Raw genomic sequence first — 13,690 nt, 5'->3', positions numbered from 1 at the left:
GAGTCCTTCCAGCAAATCATTGAACCTAGGGATATCAATGTGTATTCCCAACCCCAATGGTAGATTTGTTATCCAACCATGAGCCCATAATTTGCTCTAAGACAATTTCCAAGGTGCAGTGTCAATGTAGCTACTACCATCTTCATTTAATTTTTTTCCCTTTTTCACATCCTTTCCCCCACCATCCACACATATTAATAATTTAAATTTTATGGGGAAAGTAAAATGAACAAAGAAAAATAAATACTGTCAGCCACTATAATAATATGGCTTAGGATCTTTCTAAAAAGAGATTAAGGATCTTTTTAAAAAGCCAAAAATGGTTAAGATGCTACAAATTTATTTAGCTGAGTCTCAGTTAACTAATAGGTATGAAATGTGGCTTTTTTTGGGTTAATTGATAATCCACACATTGAAGGCTATTGTAAGACAGTGTATATAGGACAAAATAAACATTCATTGAATAAGGTTATTAAGTAATTCAATCCAGTAATTGAAGTAATTATTAAGTAACAGCTAAACAGAATGTCTTTTTGGTCAATCCTTACTTAAAATCAGCCTAATATAAATACTTGCCCACCCAGTCTCATTCATTCCATTAATATTATCCCTGCCTAATGAGGGTTATATTTTATCAAGAGTGTCAGATAACAAAAAAGATAATTACATATTATAATAAGTATGATGAGAAGATAAACTGGGTGATGAAACAGAGTAACTAGGAGAGGCAACTTCAAACAATATGGTCAAGAAACACTTAAATTTAAGTGCCTACCTGCCAGCTAGTGTTAGTTTAACAACCACCTGCTGAAAAAAATGAAAGAATGAATGAACCAAGTCAAGTTTTCTAATGGTTAGATTGGGGACCTCTGCTGTGAGTAATTTAAAACCATTAATTTGGGAAATAATGATTCTGGAAGAGTCATCTTTTAGGCTATCATCACTTGCTAAACATGGACCAAGTATTCAAAGTTATAAAAATTACACTATTATTTTCAAAGACTCTTTTGATTCAACTCTACAGATCTCTCTCATTGCTCCCCTTTTATTTTCCCTCTACTAGTTCAAGTCTTCCTTACTTTTCAACCTTCAATCTCTTCTCCCCTCAAATTCATTCATTCATTCTATAAACACTTTCTGAACAACTACTTATCGGGCACTTGGCTAAGACTAGGGCTAAAAAGATAAACAATATGTAAGATTTTACCTTGTTAAAATTTATAGGAGGCGATCGTTTTGGACTAGCCTCTATCACTAAATCCCAGCAGACCAGACCAAACCAAATGGAGTCACTCATGCTAAGTGCCACATAATCAAACTGAAACCTTAAGGAAGCAGGTAAATCCCCAAACAGACCAGTTTTTCCTGAAAACAGGAGATTCATAGAAACCAATTAGAAAAGAGCCCAGTCTACCTGAGTCAGCTTAATAAGGAAGTCCCCACTGCATTAACCTTTGTGAGAAAAGCAACCTGTAGTAACCTAATGTTAACCAATCCACTTTTATTGTTGCCTTGTTCTCACCTTATAAAAACCAGTCTGTAATGCCCAGTGGAACAGTCATTCTACTTTATAGAATGAGGTGTTGCCTGACTCTAGAATTATAAATAAAAATCAATTAGATCTTTAAACTAAATTTGTTATAATTTTGTCTCCTGATTCCTCCAAGGTGCTCACAGTGGGGAATGTGCTCAACTTTTATTGAACCCCATTTTGTGCCAGATACCCTGCTTCGGTTATTTTGTCTTTAAAACAATCCTATGAGATAGGTTTTTAATTTGCATTTTCAAATAAAGAAGCAGAGGCTCAAAGTCAAGCAACTCATGTGTCTTGGAGTGATATGTGTAATTCCAAAACCTATGCTCTTTCCATTAAAAGCAAGAAATTAGAATATACTATAGTAAGTTTTAAGATAAAATGCACACAAAGTCCTGGTAGGAGGTTGGTGAAAGGGAAAAGAGTGAGGTCTGGGTATTCCCCACTTCTCTCCCAGTGAGGTAGCCTCTGGCTGGCTGTGCCCTTTGATGGAAAGATTATTGCCCTTTCAAATTCCTTCTGGGTTCTTGCCTCTGGGCCTGGGGTTGGTGATAACTCCACTGCTGATTCCTCTATTTTTTTTTTTTTTTTTTGTGAGACAAACTCTCGCTCTGTTGCCCAGGCTAATGTGCCATGGTGTCAGCCTAGCTCACAGCAACCTAAAATTCCTGGGCTCAAGCAATCCTCCTGCCTCAGCCTCCCAAGTAGCTGGGACTACAGGCACACCCAACCACACCTGACTAATCTTTTCTATTTTTAGTTGCCTGGCTAATTTTTTTTTTTTTTCTATTTTTAGTGGAGACAGGATCTTGGTGTTACTCAGGCTTGTCTCAAACTCCTGACCTCAAGGAATCCTCCTGCCTCAGCCTCTCAGAGTACTAGGATTACAGGTGTGAGCCACCACCCCTGGGCCAGATTCCTCTATTCCTTATAATTCTACAGCTCTCCCCCACCTTTATAATTAGCGCCTTTGTAAATAAACCTTTCTCAAATTGTCCTAATTTCAGAATAACACCTGTTTCCTGCTAGGATCCTCACTGCTACAGGGAACAGAGGTAGAAGCAAGGTTTTTCTGTATATAGTTTTCTATATAGAGTTTTAATTTTTGAAATATGTACATGCATTACCAATTTTTTAAAAGCTAAATTTGAAAAATCCCATATATGAAAACAACAGAAGCAAGTGAACTTAACTGAATATTAAATTGGTTAACGTAGTCATATTGAGAAATGATTTATTTCAAGGGACTTCAGATCACAGAATTCTGACTTAGTGGTATGCATTATAAGGACCAAAAAGTAGTACACAGAAACTTCAAATTTCCTATAGTAGCTTTATGGTTTATATTATTGGTATTGGTAGTTTAAAAAATTACTGTAACATAAAAAGATGCTCAAAATCATTAATCATCAGGGAAATGCAAATCAAAACCACTTCACATTGACTAGGATGGCTAAAATTAAAAAGACAAGACAATAACAAGCATTGGTGAGGATGTGAAGAAATTAGAACCCTTACTGACTGCCAGTGGGAATGTAAAATGGTGCAGTCACTTTAGAAAACAGTTTGGAAGTTCTTCAAAATGTTAAACATAGAGTTATCATATGACCCAACAATCCCACTTCAGGTGTCCCAAGACAAATGTAAACATGTCCACATAAAAACTCACATACAAATATTTAAGCAGCATAACATACTACAAAGTGGCAACAACCCAAATGCTTATCAACTGATGGATAAACAAAATGTGATATACCTATACAGTGGAATATTATTTGGCAATAAAAAGTAAATAAGGCTCTTTAGTGTCCTTGCTTTCAAGATGTGAAAGAAAAGAAGGAACAATGGTCGTGCCAAAAAGGGCCGTGGCCATGTGCAGACTATTCGCTGCATGAACTGTGCCCGATGTATGTCTAAAGACAAGGCCATAAAGAAGTTCGTCATTCAGAACATAGCGGAGGCTGCAGCTGTCAGGGACATTTCTGAAGCAAGTGTCTTCAATGCCTATGGTGCTTCCCAAGCTGTACTTGAAGCTACATTATTGTGTGAGTTGCACCATTCACAGCAAGGTAGTCAGGAATCATTCTCTGGAAGCCTGCAAGGACTGAACACCCCCACCCCAATTTAGACCTGCCCCAAGACCTCTATCAAAGCCTATCTATGGAGTTGAGTCCTTGAGGACTGAAGAAAAACTATCTGTTGGAAAAAAATAAAATGGAAATTATACTTAATATAGTATGTTGACTATGTCTGTGCCAGATAGAGTGGAAGTTTGTGTTACATCAGGTGTTCAAGTGTGAATTGTCACATAATGTTTTCCTTTGAAAGAAAGCTAATCTGTGTGAATTAAACTTTAACTCTTGCAGTCTTAAAAAAAAAAAGTAAATAAGTACTAATGCAAGCTATAATAAGGATGAACTTTAAAAACATTATGCCAAATGAAAGGAGCCAGACACAAAAGTTCATATATTGACTGATTCCATTTATATGAAATGTCCAGAACAGGCAAATCCATAGAGATAGAAAGTAGATTAGTAGTTGCCAGGAGCTGGGTAGAAAGGAGATAATGATTATTAATGGGTACAAGGTTTCTTCTGGGTTGATGGAAATGTCCTGGAATTAGATGATGATGATGGTTGCACAGCTCTGTGAATAAACTAAAAACCAATGAATTCTGCATTTTAAAAGGATGTAGTTTTGATATAAATTATATCTTTTATAATTATATAGATATAAATTATATCTCAGTAATGCTGTTAATTAAAAAAAGAACAGGCTGGGCACAGTAGCTCATCCCTGTAATCCTAGCACTTTGGGAAGCTGAGGGGGGGAGGATTGCTTGAGGCCAGGAGTTAGAAATCAGCCTGAGCAACATAGTGAGACCCGTCTCTACAAAAAATACAAAAACTAGCTAGGCATGGTGGGACAGGCCCGTAGTCTCATCTACCCAGGAAGTCAAGGCAGGAGGATCACATAAGCCCAGGTGTTTGAGATTGTAGTAAGCTGTGACACCATTGCACCCTACCCAGGGCAACAGAGTGAGACCCTGTGTCAAAAAAAAAAAAAAAAAAAAAAAAAAATCTAAAAAAGTACTTCATGTAGCTTCAAGCCCTTTCTACTGAAATAGTCCGGAACTAGCGTTACCCAATGTAATGATTACCTCTATTTCCCAGATGGTGCTCTCTTAATACTTTTCCTACCAAAAGGAACCAGAAGTCTTTGGAGATCTAGCTAATTCACAGTCTGAGATGAGGAACATTGAAGATGAGCCTGGGAACTAGGACATCATATGTCAGAAAGCAAGGAAGGCAGACAGTATTAATGAGGTCATGACCAAAGAACACAGGAGGCAGCTTGAAGGAGCTCCCAGTGACTGAAGTTATGACAATCTGAGCATAAAAAAAAGATTTTGGTGTATTAAAACATACTGCATCAATGGAAATCCATGAGTTTGTAACAATACTAACACCAAAAAGAGAAAAAAACTAATTTTCACCATTTGAGGCCACTATTAAAACTCTCTTTGAAAATATTACTTACAAGAAAAGCAACAAGCATTTATCCTGTTTTTCTACTGTGAACTGTCTTCTAAATTGAGCAAAAAAAAAAAAAAAAACCTAGTTAACAAAGGAAAGCTCTCTTTTACTGGGGATTACCAACCATTGAATGTACAAAGCCTGACGGAATTAGAAAAATCTGACTTTGCAAACCTAAATGAAATGCTGATTCAAGCAAGACCACTGGTATTAAAACCAATCAGGTAAATGGTAAATACAGAACATTTGTATAATGCCAAAGTTAATACTGGACTTTCTAGTTACAAGAGGAAAAAATTAACTATACAATGGTGAGATCACTGTCACTACCCTAGAGATCAATCTTAGCATCACTAATGGTAAAACAACCACATATTATGTGATATAATGCAATATGAAGTACACAATTATCACCTGTGATGGAGTCTAGCCAAAAATGTTTAATTTGAATCTATCAACCCTGTAAATATACCTTTCAGTTCACAAAAATAGAGGCGATAGAAGAACAAACTAAATGACCATAAGGAAGCAATCAGACAAATCTAAACATTCTGTAGGAAATGTTTCTAATTTTTCAAGTCAGTGTTACAAATAAAAAGTGTTAAAGAGGTTATTTATTTATTTTAAGAGACAGGCTGGAGTGCAGTGGCACGATCATACCTCACTATAACCTCAAACTCCTAGCTTAAGCAATCCTCCTACCTCAGTCTCCCAAGTAGCCAGGACTACAGGCACACACCACTACTCCTGAATAATTTTTCTATTAGTATTTTTTGTAGAGACAGGGTCTTGCTATGTTGCCCAGGATAATCTTGAACTCCTGGCCTCAAGTGATCCTCCTGCTTTAGTCTCCCAAAGTGCTGGGATTATAGGTATGAGCCACTGTGCTAGGTCTAAACTAACAGATTTAAGGGATGTAATAAGATGTGTTATGTGGTTCTGAGTTGGCAAATGGTTTGGTCAGAGAACATTTTGGAGTCAGTTGAGGAAATCTGAATTTGAGCTGTGCATCAGATAAAATGAACATTTACTGAAAAAGGTTGCCTGATAAGTCAGAAAATAGTAGGTACAGTATGATGTTTTCATTTTTTTAAAAGTCTGTGTATAAAAAAATATGGATATGCCCTGAGGTATTAGAGTAATAATCTCTAAATTGTGGGAACATTTTCACTTTTATTCTCATTTAATTCCTAATTTTTACACCTCTATATTAATGCTTTTATAGTAATAAAATATTATTTTTTTAAAAATTCAGCAGCTATTAATATTATGTATTATTTAAATTTTTTAAAAATAACATTTCTCCTGATTAGAAAAGAGTAAACCATTAATGCACAAAATTGAGAAACGAAAAAATCACTTGGAAATCATACCATTCAAAGAAAACCCTGTTGATGGGAATGGATATTGAATTTCGTCAAATACTTTTTTCTTGTCTATCAAGAAACTAAAATGCATTTTCTTTCTTGCAGGAACAAATAAAGATTATTCTGGAAGCAATGGCACACAGATTTAAAGTAGGGAAAGACTGGAGGTTGGGAATTCAGCTAAAAGGTTACTGCATCGATCCAAGAAAAATGATGAGTCTGTCTGAAATAAAATGATAGCAGTGGGAATAGAGAGGACAGGGTTATTAAGGAGGCAGAAATGACATGACTCACAATATATTTGTTGTGATTGGGATTATTTATCAAGGATGAAAGAGAATTCATCAAGGCAGTAGCCATAGGAAATCCTGAAAGAAAAGCATTCTATGCTGACTCTGAAATGAAAATGAGTTGGGCCTATGTGAGGAGGGTTAAGAAAAAGCAATACTGACTGACCCAAACATAATAAATGTGGAGGAACAGAATAGTACAGTAGAGAAATATACAGGGGACAAGATCATAAACAGCTTTGTGGATCATGGTAAGAAATATGGATTTTTATCCTAAGTGCAAGGAGAAGCCACTGGAGAGTTTTAAAGTGGGGAGTACTTTGACTTACAGATTTACATTTGTTTAAACACTCACTCTGACTACTCTGAGAAAAGAGTAGAGAGAGAGAGAAGAATAAAAGCAGAGATACCAGTTAGGAGGTTATGGCAACAGTCAAAATCAGAGATCTCACTGCTTCAACTACGTTACAGCAGTGGAAAATGGCAAAAAGCACTTAGACTCAGGATATATTTTAGAGGTAGACTCATAGGATTTATAGACAACTGGATGAGGATAGAGGGGTATATAAGTTAAGAATAGGAAATAGGAATTACTCTTAGGCTTCTGGTTTGAATCAATGAGTAAATGGTACCTAGGAAGAAGAAGTTTATTTTTTAGGGAAGGGAAGGGAACAGGAAATCAATAACCTTTTCTTTTCTTACTATGTTAAGTTTTAGATGTTTATTAGAAATGGCAAACTAAACAGCTGGATATTAATCTTGTACACAGGAGAATGGACCGCACTAGAGATATAATTTTGAAATTCACCAGCATAAGGGTGGTATTTGAAACTGCGGTACTGGATAAGATTACCTGGGGAAAGAACACAGAAAAGAGACAGAGGACATATTCCTGGGGGCACTCCCAACACAGGAGATCTGTGGGAGAAACAGCCAATAAATGAGAATGGCTAGTGAAGTGAGAAAAAGAATATAGAGTCAAGAAAGTCCAGAGAGCAAAGTGTTTCAAAGAAGGAGAGATGAAATGTGATCTACCTTGCTACTTTCACAGCAAGGCTTTTCCTTGACCAACTTTTTAAAAAACACCCCCAGCATTTCTTATTTCCCTCCCTGGTTTCTATTTTTATCCTTAAAACTTACTGCTTTTCTTATAACAAAGTGACTATTAATATAATCAACAATAAGTTAGGGTATACTTTAAAATAACTAACAGTGGAACTAGAATGTTCCTAACACAAAGAAATGTTAAATGCCTGATATGATGGACACCCCAATTACCCTGATTTGATTAATTTACATTGTATGCCTGTATCAAAACACATGTACCCTATAAAGATATACAACTTCAGAGTGTGTGCCGAAGTATAAAAAAAAAAAAAAAAAAAAAAAAAAGATATACAACTATTACGTACCCATAATAATTAAACATTAGGAAAAAACTTATTACTTTCTAATATTCTATATACTTTTCGTATTTAGTTCGTTGTCTGTCACCTTGCACATGAATATAAGCTCAGTTAGGACCAGAATTTTTATGCTTTTTTCACTGAGAATCCCAAACCACCTAGAATAAATAGCACATGGTACATAGGCCTCAGTTATTTTTAAATGAATAAAATGCTACTAAAAGGCCATACGGGATAAGGACAGAGAATTGACCACTGAATTCTATAAAATATACGCTGTTGGTGACCTTAATAAGTACCATTTCAGTGGAGTTTGGGGCTGAGAACTGAGTTGAGAAGAGAAAGGAACTATAGACAACTGTTTCAAGGAGTTTAGCTGTATTGATAAGAAAAATGAACTAACAGCCTGAGGAGACAGTGAGGTTCAAGGGATTTTTCCCCCAAGCATTTCATTATAAAATTTTCTTTTTTTGAGATAGAGTCTCACTCTGTTGCCCTGGCAAGAGTGCCGTGGCATCAGCCTAGCTCACAGCAACCTCAAACTTCTGAGCTCAAACGATCCGCCCATCTCAGCCTCCCAGAGTGCTAGGATTACAGGCGTGAGCCACCACACCCAGCCTAAAATTTTCAAACATACAGAAAAGTTGAAAGAATTTTATAGTAAACACTCACATATTTACCACTAAATTCTACAATTAACATCATACTATACTTTTTCACAAGTCATAATATTTTTTAAAAATTACTGTTTATAAGGCATGTATGTATGCCAATGAAAAGTATCCAATAAGGGAGAAAGTGGCAATTCAAAAGAGAAAGATGATAGTTAACAAAAGCAAAGACTTGAGGAAGGGATCGGATCCAAAGTACAAGTGGAGAGGATGGCCTTAGACTCAGACACACTTCCCTACTAAAAATCCTTCAAAGTCTTTTTTTTCCCCCAGAAAGTTAAATACAAACTCACCAGCCTTACAGCCCACTGCTTCCCTAGATAGGCACTACATTTTGGCTAATTTGGACTGTTAGTTGTCCTGTAAATAGACTTTCACAAATCCTTGGAAAAAAATTCTAGTCTTTAAGCCCAGAGTGCATCTAGTCTGGTAGATAGTAACCGTCTCCTTTAGAAAACCTTTCCTGATCTATACCTCTTCTAGTCATATCTCCCCAAACCATATGTTTTATTTTCATTGTTTTAAGTTTCATAAAGTGTTATTTGGCCTTCTATTTCAATTAATGTGTTATTTTCTTATATTCCCTGTACCTTTGGAACAGAAGCTATATTACTCTGTGTATCTTCTGTTCCTGGCACTATATATGGAACAACTATTTGCTGAATTTAACAATAGAAAACATGACAGCTAAGATTAAAACTGAAATTTTTCCTCTACCAACAAAAAACAAAATTAGATCTACTAAAAACAAACAAATGAGAAAATGTAAGGTTTTGGCAGGTGGTGACAAAAGGAAATTATTATAAAAAAGAATGACTAGGCTGGGCATTATGGCTCACACCTGTAATTCCAGCACTTTGGGAGGCTGAGGCAGGAGGACTGCTTGAGGCCAGGAGTTTGAGACCAACCTGCGCAACACAGCAAGACCCCATGTCTAAAAAAAATTTTTTTTAATTATCTGGGTATGGTGGCACATGCCTCTGGTCTCAGCTACTCGCTCGAGAGGCTGAGGCAGGACTGCCTGAGCCTAGGAGTCTGAGGCTACAATGAGATTTAAAAAAAAAAAAAAAAGGACCAACTAAATTATAATATTTAACAGGAAATGATCAATTGGTTAACAAAATCTATTTGAATGTGCCAGTAATTCTGTGAGATTAAAGAAAGATCTACTAACAAGAGTTCAAAAGAATATAAATGAAACATCACCCATTAAATTAGTCATGGATAAGTATTGAGTTTGGAATTTCACATAACAAAGAAAATATGAACAGCCTAAACAAAATCCAGTAATAAACCAGAAATTTTTGTTGTGGAGAGATGGTATTTAAGGCAAAGCTTAAATAATTAATGACTGGCATTATGTGGCTACAGGCATAGTCTCTGGGTTACCAATCATTCTCAAGAGGGGTGTGGAGCTTCCAAGGCATGTAAGACCCAGGGAGGGGCAAGAGAAATTTATAAACGTATTTTCACAATAACCTTAAGTTATGTTTGTTTGTTTAGTGTTCCTTCTGAGACAAACTAAGATACATTTTAAATCACAATTTTATTTTATTTTATTTTTTTTTGAGACAGGGTCTCACTTTGTTGCCCAGGCTAGAGTGAGTGCGGTGGTGTCAGCCTAGCTCACAACAACCTCACACTCCTGGGCTCAAGCGATCCTCCTGCCTCAGCCTCCTGAGTAGCTGGGACTACAGGCATGCACCACCATGCCCGGCTAATTTTTTGTATATATATTTTTAGTTGGTCAATTAATTTCTTTCTATTTTTGGTAGAGATGGGGTCTCGCTCAGGCTGGTTTCGAACTCCTGACCTTGAGCAATCCACCCGCCTCAGCCTCCCAGAGTGCTAGGATTACAGGCCTGAGCCACCGCGCCCGGCCTTTTTTTTTTTTTTTTGAGACAGGGTCTCACTCTGTCGCCCCAGGTAGAGTGAGTGCAGTGGCGTCATCGTAGCTCACTGCAATCTTAAACTCAAGTGATCCTCCTGCTTCAGCCTCCCAAGTAGCTGGAACTATAGGTGTATGCCATGATGACCGCCTAATTTTTCTGTTTATAGTAGGTCTGTTTTCAGTAGGCCAGGCTGGTCTCAAACTCCTGACCATAAGCAATCCTCCCACGTTGGCCTCCCAGAGTGCTAGGGTTACAGGCTAAGCCCCTGCACCTAGCCCACAATATGTATTTTTCAATTAAGAAAAAGAATAAGATTGGCTGGGAGCGGTGACTCACACCTGTAATTCTAGCACTCTGGGAGGCAGGTGGATTGTTTGAGCTCAGGAATTCAAGACCAGCCTGAGCAAGAGCAGGACCCTGTCTCTACTAAAAAAATATAAAGAAATTAGCTGGACAACTAAAAAAAAAAAAAACAAAACAAAAATAAAACAAACTAGCTGGGCATGGTGGCACATGCCTGTAGTCCCAGCTACTCAGGTGAGCCCAGGAGTTTGAGGTTGCTGCGAACTAGACTGACACCATGGCACTCTAGTCCAGGGAACAGAATGTGAGACTCTGTTTTATAAAAAAAAAACAAGAGTAAGATTATTTTTTACAAGTTTGGCACTAGTTTAAAAAGGTTCAAAACATCAGTTTAACAGGATTTGAATGGTAATGGGCATATAGTTTAGGCTGACTGAAGTTCAAGACTTTGTGTAGATACTCATTCTAAGCATCCCACCATTGGATTTTTAAAATATAATTGGGCAACCTTTCACATAATCATAAGCTAAAAGTTGAAAATTAACTAATGATGGGCCCAGTGACCTCCTGATAAACGAGTTAAGAAGGTTAGTTAGGGCAAGAATGCAAGAGTATTTCATCATCTTTTCAATGTCTTTTTGGTAAAGTGTGAATCAGGAAATACACAAAAGGCAAGGAAACCATCACTTATGCGATTTTTTCTAAGCTCAGGTATTCTTTTACATGTACTAAATGCAAAAGAAAATACGGAACAGCAGCTACTTTTATAAGGCAACAAAAATTTCACATCACAATAAATATACTCCAGATTTCCTGTGCCAGGACAGCATATATTTAACTATTCTATTCTTATCTGTCAAATAAATTAGTTTATCGAGGCAACAGTTAACTTTCAACTCAAATCTGGTTTCTGAGCTAAGAAAGGATATCTGAGCTGAAAGAACCAAAAGAAGAGGCACGGAGGTAACTGCCACTTTGGGTCCTACTCCATCTGCTGGGGCCTTGCTCCTCCGGTGGTGTGACCCAGCATAGAGGGGAGCCTGCCAGGCTGGGCTCAAGTCCAGGCTCTTTATTCACTGGGTGACCCTGGCAAGTCATCTGGCCTCTCTGGACCTCAGTTTCCTTGACTATAAAATGGGGGGGGGGCACCTATCCATTAGGGTTAAACAAAAATAGTGGTGCCAGGAACTCAGAAAAGCTCGATAAACAGGGCCATTATCACTATATTCCTGGGTCAAAGGTTCCCTGGATCCAAACCGCTGTCCAGGTTCCTTAGAACCAACGACCTCCGAGAATCTTCCTCTCAATTTCTGGATGAGAAGTGGAGGGGACGGAGAGGAGTGGCTAGGGCTCAGAGCAAGAGAGGAAGCCCCCAGCGCTGGAGGAGCGAGGGCAAGGAGAAGAGGGCCAGGGCAGAACCGGGGTTGCGGGGTGTAGGGCTGGGGTGGGGCGGGGGCGAGGGCGGGGGTCCAGGCCTGGGACAGGAGAAGGCCCTGGCGGAGGATAATGGTGGGTACCCAGGGGTGCAGGCCAGGGCCAGAGCTCAGGTGGGGAGGGTGGAGGGCTGGGCCCGACGTGGGGTGCGGGGCTAGGGCCGGGGCTTAGGTGGTGTGGGGGCAGGGCTGGGTCTGACGTGGGGCAGGGGCCAGGGCGGGGTGGGGGGAGGGCTGGGTCCGATGTGAGGTGGGGACGAGGGCCGGGGCTCAGGTGGGGTGGGGGGAGAGCTGGATCTGATGTGAGGTGGGGGCGAGGGCCGGGGCTCAGGTGGGGTGGGGGGAGAGCTGGGTCCGACGTGAGGTGGGGGCGAGGGCCGGGGCTCAGGTGGGGTGGGGGGAGGGTTGGGTCCGATGTGAGGTGGGGGCGAGGGCTGGGTCCGATGTGAGGTGGGGGCGAGGGCTGGGTCCGATGTGAGGTGGGGGCGAGGGCTGGGTCCGATGTGAGGTGGGGGCGAGGGCCGGGGCTCAGGTGGGATGGGGGGAGAGCTGGGTCCGATGTGAGGTGGGGGCGAGGGCCGGGGCTCAGGTGGGGTTGGGGGAGAGCTGGGTCCGATGTGAGGTGGGGGCGAGGGCCGGGGCTCAGGTGGGGTTGGGGGAGGGCTGGGTCCGACATGAGGTGGGGGCGAGGGCCGGGGCTCAGGTGGGGTGGGGGGAGGGCCGGGTCCGATGTGAGGTGGGAGCAAGGGCCGGGGCTCAGGTGGGGTGGGGGGAGAGCTGGGTCCGATGTGAGGTGGAGGCGAGGGCCGGGGCTCAGGTGGGGTGGGGGGAGGGCTGGGTCCGATGTGAGGTGGGGGCGAGGGCCGGGGCTCAGGTGGGGTGGGGGGAGGGCTGGGTCCGATGTGAGGTGGGGCGAGGGCCGGGGCTCAGGTGGGGTGGAGGGAGAGCTGGGTCCGATGTGAGGTGGGGGCGAGGGCCGGGGCTCAGGTGGGGTGGGGGGAGGGCCGGGTCCGACGTGGGGCGGGGGCGAGGGCCGGGTCCGACGTGGGGCGGGGGCGAGGGCCGGGTCCGACGTGGGGTGCAGGGCGAGGGCCGGGTCCGACGTGGGGTGCAGGGCGAGGGCTGAGGTCCAGGCCCAGGACCGGAGGACGCCGGAGTGGCACCCGCAACAGCCGCCCGCCGTCCAGGCCGCGTGGCACCCCTCGCGTCTCCTCAGGCGAAGTGCCGCCTGGCCGCCCGCGGCGCGGGGAGGCTTTCG

General features: G+C 41.0%; 1 protein-coding gene and 1 pseudogene across 1 annotated transcript in view; one reads left to right on the top strand and one right to left on the bottom strand.

Annotated features, from left to right (window-relative positions):
- SMC1B (structural maintenance of chromosomes 1B) overlaps positions 1 to 13,690 on the bottom strand; it is an 89,565-nt gene that overhangs the window by 75,689 nt on the left and 186 nt on the right. The window lies entirely within an intron of this gene.
- On the top strand, positions 3,357 to 3,747 carry LOC105867430 (small ribosomal subunit protein eS26 pseudogene; annotated as a pseudogene).

The sequence above is a fragment of the Microcebus murinus genome, chromosome 10 (genome assembly GCF_040939455.1).
Source record: "Microcebus murinus isolate Inina chromosome 10, M.murinus_Inina_mat1.0, whole genome shotgun sequence".
Classification (NCBI taxonomy): Eukaryota; Metazoa; Chordata; class Mammalia; order Primates; family Cheirogaleidae; genus Microcebus; species Microcebus murinus.
Note: the sequence above shows the minus strand (reverse complement) of the source record. Positions and strands in the feature narration are given on the sequence as shown.